General features: G+C 41.0%; 1 pseudogene; it reads right to left on the reverse strand.

Annotated features, from left to right (window-relative positions):
- Positions 1 to 375: 375 nt before the first annotated feature.
- On the reverse strand, positions 376 to 1,013 carry LOC118476785 (uncharacterized; annotated as a pseudogene).
- Positions 1,014 to 6,876: the final 5,863 nt, after the last annotated feature.

Raw genomic sequence — 6,876 nt, forward strand, 5'->3', positions numbered from 1 at the left:
TCATCAAATTGACACTCGAGACATCATTTTCAGACAACAAAATACGTAACAGTTGTGTGTTGATTTTGGACGGTGAAAAGAATTGAAGAACTTAGCACAAAGTAGCAAAGTCCTAGTCTAACCAAGATGAGTAATTTCAATTATGCTACATATATCTTACTCGACGAACCAATGAAATATAGCTCCATCAAAGCTCACACTAACAAAATATTGTTCATGAAACGGGTGCCACATCAGTGCTGAAAAAATGTAGGAAAGGAGTAACCAAATACATATTCGATACAACCTTGGCATACAAGTGTGGGCATCATACTTTCCTAGAAAATTTCTAGCGGTCTAGCCATTGTTCTAACAATCTAGAATGTGGTTTCAACTCTAGCCTACTCCAAGTTGCTTGGGACCAAAAGGCATTGCTTTTGGTGTTCTAACAATCATAGAATGTATGGTTATAGTGAACAAATGAACTGCTACATATAAAACCTGTGTCAATTTGTGAACCTTAAGATATGTAAAGGAACATATAAAAATCTTGATACTGTAATAGCTATCTAACCAACGACGTCCCATCAGAAGGATTGCTGCTCTTTCATGGATCTAAAGTCATATAGCTGCAAAATGAATTAGCAAATGGACCAAAATTAATACATTACTGGCATCAGAAAACAAACTTATCAATCATTTGATCACAAGGATGGATTGGGCCATCTCCATAGATAGTATAGAATTCTGGTTATAGAGTACACACTGTAATCCAACAATTCTTTGATGAAGATAAGGAAATACAAAAGGCACAAGCCACGGACCTTAATAATCTAATCCTTTGAGGCAGTCCGTACCCAGTTCCCATTCTGATTCCACTTCACACTACCATTCTTTGAATTTAGCCACAAAGTAAGCAGAAATTGCAGCAGGATAAACAGGTTTCGTAGGTGTAGCTAGTAGCTGTGGGTATGGGATACCTTTTTGGCTTGTGTAACAAGGAGAAGCTCTTGAGTAGCAGGTTGCCAGGCCATGGCCAAGCGCAGAAGAAGCTGCAAGCTGCCTATGCTATGCCTGACCGGAGTAGTGGCCACCACTGTCGTCGGATGAGGAGAAGAGGGTTCCAGTTGCGGCGTGGGTCTCTTGGCCGAGGAGAAGAGGGTCCTCAGGCGGTTCTGGCTCCCACATGTCCTCGTCGTCGGGGTTGTCCCTCGACATCAACATCGTCGGCGAGTCAGAATTCTCTTCCACAGTGTCACGTTCCCCAGCACCTGGTCTGACTACACCCACCTCTTGCCCTCGCTGTTGCCACCCCTCATATTCGTCTCCCACATGTCACCGCCACTTGGGCCTTCCTCCAGCATCTGCGACGATGGCTGCTCCCACCTATCTGGCATGCGAGATGCGAAGAAGGAGGGCAAGGTAGAGGACGTTGTGGGCGCTAGGGTTTGCGATTGGGGGATCTAGGAAGGGGAGGCGCGGTAGGGACGGCTCGACGGAGGAGGTGGAGGACGAGTGGGCAGAGGGGGCGGGTACATGGAGGACAAGTAGACAGAGGGGTGGTTGCTGTCGAGGAGGGATGGGCGGATGTGACGAAGCTCGACGTGCACAACCTATGAAAATTTTGGGTCCGAGCCATGGGGCACGTGTCCACGCGCGATGGGTTGAAGATGCGCCAAACACGGAGAGCGCTTGAATCACGTTGAGGTTTTAACTATCTAGATAAGGCCGAAACAGCTCAGCCTAGTTTTGTGACTTGTGAAATCATGCATGAAGGCTTTTGTCTCGCAACGAGTTTCGTAAGATCAGTCTCAATAGGGGTTTCAAAAAAGAGTTCAATTATAATTTAATACAATGAAACATCAACAAATCAGCTGATTTGACAGATTGTTTATGAGGAGATAATTCATAGAGTTTAGTCTAGATGAAACTTGTTGACACAGTCACAAATACAAAAGTTAATGCGACCATCTTGATAATTATGTCCTAAAATTCTCTACTGAGACTGACCTAATAACGACATTGCACGTTGACACCGACACCGTAGATATAGTTTATTTTCTTCTCGAGCTCGACAAAATTTTTTTTTGGATGTGCGGCCCTAGCGAATTTGACTGAACTTACGAGCAGGCAGCCAATTCTTAGGACATTTTGCCATGCTGGCAAGGGCGAAGCCAGAATTTAAATATAGGAGGGACAAATCAAATTAAGGGAACTGTTGAGAGATATTTTACATTATTTACATGGTGATTAGCTGGTAAAATTAGTGGCTCTTATAGAATTAGGAGAGTATTAGGGGGACATTGCCCTCTCTGCCCCTCCCTAGCGTCGCCCCTTCATGCTGGATGACCAAAATGCTTTATAGGTTGGTTTTATTATTGAGCTTTTAGAGCATATACAACTTCATTTAATATAGGATCTCTTGAGTGGTCTTTAGGCGTCAAATTTAAAAAACAAGCGACATACTTCTCATGAAGAATCTGTCTCTGTTCGACTCTCCATACATATTATCTTTTAACCGTATTTATGATCTATATATAGTCTTAGAATTATATTATACAATCTCTTAATCTTAATTATCTCTTATATTTGAAATCTGAACCACCGTCTTAGACTTGTACATACCCGTGAACGAGGCCAACTACGAGTAGAAAATTTGCTCCCTTTTGACGACACATCGTTTCGAAATATTGTCCTCAGAGTTTCCAAGGACCAAGAACCAATATGCAGTACATATTTTTTTTTTCTTCATGAATATAGATCGGTCCTTTGCACTTGAAGGGCGTAGTAGTTCCGCGTTGTACTGCTGTACCTAACAAGTACAACTAGCAGTCTCGCAACATAGTATCACATGAAAAAATATCCTACACAAAAAGTACATCATCACTACTATACCAACTACTACAAAAGGCACGTGATGCGAGTAACTGATGATATAAAATAAAAGTACTGAACTTGAAAGCACTATCTCAATTCGCAAGAATGTTGATGAGGCAAACTGAAATAATGACAGTTTAAAGGGTCTTGGGCACAAGGGGCCCTCGGGAGGAAGAAAAGCACTATATATATATATATATATATATATATATATATATATATATATATATATATATATATATATATATATATATATATATATATATATATATATATATATATATATATATATATATATATATATATATATATATATATATATATATATATATATATATATATAGTTTATATATTAGGAGCTCTGTGCTTCCAATAACTAGAGAAAGCCCAGGTCGGACGGTGCAATCCGGTTGAGTCGGACCACATCCAGACGTCTATAAAACAGGACCCAGATTGCTAGGGTTCAGTTTTTTACGCTCCACACCGATTCATTAGCGACGCCGCGTGCGACGACGGCGGTTACCCCAGAGCGTGCGCGACGATGGACCCCCAGCCGGTGGCCGCAACTCCATGACCTCGACGCGCGGTGGTGGAGGTTCCTCGATCCGGAGTAGTGGCGGCGATTCCCAGGTCGGTGGCGGCGGCTCCCCGATCCAGAGGGCGAGCGACAGCGGGGCCCTTGTGCGGGCAAACGGCGAAGTCCCCGAGGTCCCGAGGAGGCGGCACTTCCAAGGCCGTCGAGCAAGCGACGCCCGTCGACGTGCGAGTAGCGACGGCGACACATGAGGCGCGATCTTCGAGCGAGCGGCGTCACGGAAGGCCCGAGATGCGCGCAGCGATGATCGCGCTTGACATCCTCCGATCTGGCGCATTTTTTTTTCGATTATTGTGTTTTATGCCTACCACATGTATTATTTACGCCAAAACTGTACGATTTTATGCTTAAACACGGAGTTCGTATATCAATTTACTGCATGCACATTGGAAAGGCAATTCCTTGATTTATACTATTCGTAATTTGTGCGCATGCAATGGAAACTCCCACGATTTTTGCCATAATTTTTGGATCTGTATAAAAATAGAAACCGCATGCATGCGGCTGCCATATTTTCGGATCTGTCATAAAAATAGAATAGTAATAACAACCTACTAGAGCTATCAACCTCTCACATTGATTCGGTATTTATGCTTATAATTGAGGGATTTTATGCTCAAAACTTAAGGTTTTTACGCTCCACCCGGAGATGCGTCTACCAGTGAACAACATGCCAGATTTTTTATGCAGTGTGACGAATTGCATAAATACCTACACAGTGTGGCATATTTAATATGAGTATATATATCATAAAATGGTCATTACGAGTCTAGCTGCTGGCTATTGCAGCGATCCTAAATTTATGGAGGAAATAAAGCATTTAAAATAGAAACCACCACATATATCTTTCCTAAATTTACGCGCATGCAAGGGAATGTGTTTGACTCATGCATGCATTTTGCCATAATTTTTGGATCTGTATAACCGCATGCATGCGGCTGCCATGTTTTTCGGATCTGTCATAAAAATAGGATCGTAATAACAACCTAATAGAGCTATCAACCTCTCACATTTGATCGGTATTTACGCTTATAATTGAAGGATTTTATGCTCAAAACTTAAGGTTATTACGCTCCAACCCGGAGATGCGTCCACCAGCGAACAATATGCCAGATTTTTTACGCAGTGTAACGAATTGCATAAATAGCTACACCATGTAGTATGATTTGTATCAATATATATCATAAACTAGATCTAATGTGTTTAGTTGCATGGCTGTTAGAGGGATCCTATATTTATGAAGGAAATAAAACATTAAATACAGTTTTTTGTTTCTATGCGTGCAATTTATTTCCTTTCATTGCACATTATTTTAATCATAAATTCGTGTGCATGCAGCTAGTAACAGATTTTTACGCAGTATACTGAATTGCATAATTATCTACACATGGTAGCATATTTAGTAGTAGTATATATCATAAAATGGTCCTTACGAGTCTAGTTGTATGGCTGTTGCAGCGATCCTAAATTTATGGAGGAAATAAAGCATTTAAAAATAGAAACCGTCACACATATCTTTCCTAAATTTATACGCATGCAAGGGGGCGTGTTTGACTCATGTATGCATTCCTTTTTTGCGCGCACAGACGTGGGCGCGGGTGGTGCAACCGACAGGCTGGTCCAGTCGGTGCGCTGGGTTAAACCAGGTTACAGGGATGATCGACCTGAACTTCCTTTAACTATTGGAAGCCCAGAGCTCCCGTTATACCTGGCCTATATATATATATATATTGTCAGTTTCTGTCACTCACAAGGACGCTGTACAATGAACGGCGTACGTATCCAGCACAGGAATAGCAACACAAGCGAGGGGAATGGCACTGTAGATAGCGGTAGCTACAACACACTCGCAGCCTTGGAAGGCATCATGAAATTTGAGGTCGATCATCAGATCGTCTGTTATTACTTCTTACCGTTAACATTTTGCATGTGTATGACACTTAACTGAAACATTTGTCGTCATCATCCATGAAACTTTAGGTCATGGCCAGCACGCCAGGATGCAGACCTCGAGTGTGTAGTAGCATGACATGAGGATGGGGCACTCGACAGTGCCAAATTGAAAGGATGAGTTGCTCATGCTGATCAACTGTAGATCTCAGTCTCCCAGCCAGAACACTGGAGGCACACGAAATGTGACACATGGCAGGGCCACGGTAGCGACAGATGAGGTGGAAGCATTCAAAGGCAAGGCGGGGGAGGACGAGGTCCTGCGCCTAAACCTGAGCATTTGTCGCTACGTTTGCGACGGCGCTGCGATGGGATGAGATAGGCATGATGAGAAGCTTGGACCCCGGGTTGATTTAAAAAACACAAGGGAATTTTTGCAAAAGTGACGATGATGGAACCTTCGGGACTATGAAAACTAATGATTTATATAGTAGATAAAGATGTAGAACAGAAGACTGGACATACTTCTATTTTTTAACGATATTCATTGACCTCGTTTCTCATCACAGTGCTGCAAATTTCATAATAAACAAGTAAATATCTGTCCTGAATTCTATAAGGCCAAAACAGGTCAGCCTAGTTGTGTGACTCGTGAAATCATGAAGGCTTTTGGTTTGCAACGAGTTTCATATTACCGGTCTCAACTCTCAATATGGGTTTCAAATGAGTTTCATTCTCATTTAGTACAATGAGGCATCAACAAATTTGTTGAATTGAATAATTATTTATAAAGAGAGATATTTCATAAAGTTTCGTCTAGAGAAAACTTGACGACGCAGTTACCAATACAAGAGTTAATGTGAATATCTTGGTTAAGTATCGTTAACACCGTGGATACAAATTATTTTCTTCTCGAACTCTTGGCAAAAAATTTGGCCATGCAGCACTAGGGAACTTGACAGAAGTTATGAGCAGGCGAAAATTAGTTTGGATCATTGGAATTGAATTCCATTTTAATAATTGTAATTTAGACATATATCAATTAAACTAATTCGATTTTATGCAAAATATATCAGTATACTATTATTAGCAGGATGTCGGAGATATTTATGTGTTACATTTTTACTATAGAGGAGTGAGTCGAAGGTCGTCTTGTAAGTTAAAGAGTAGAAACAAATTCTAGTAATATATAAAATCATTTCTTATCATATACCCCATGAATTTAAGATAAACTTATACCAGAACTTTAGAAAGTGGTGGAATGACAAATTCCAAGCTAAATATGTTACTTTATTAAGTGAATTCCAATTCTCTAAAATGAAGGGATCCAAACGTCTCGTTAGGATATTTTGCCATGCTGAATGAACCAAAATGCTTCATTGGTTGGCTTTATTTAGCTCTTAGATTATGGAAGAGGCCAACTACGAGTAGAAAACTTGCTCCCATTTTACGATGCAGTGTTTCAAAATTGTCCTCAGAGTTTCCAAGGACTAAGAACCAATACGGCAAATTTTTTCTTCATGAATACAGATTGG

This window comes from Zea mays, chromosome 3 (assembly GCF_902167145.1).
Source record: "Zea mays cultivar B73 chromosome 3, Zm-B73-REFERENCE-NAM-5.0, whole genome shotgun sequence".
NCBI classification, from domain to species: domain Eukaryota; kingdom Viridiplantae; phylum Streptophyta; class Magnoliopsida; order Poales; family Poaceae; genus Zea; species Zea mays.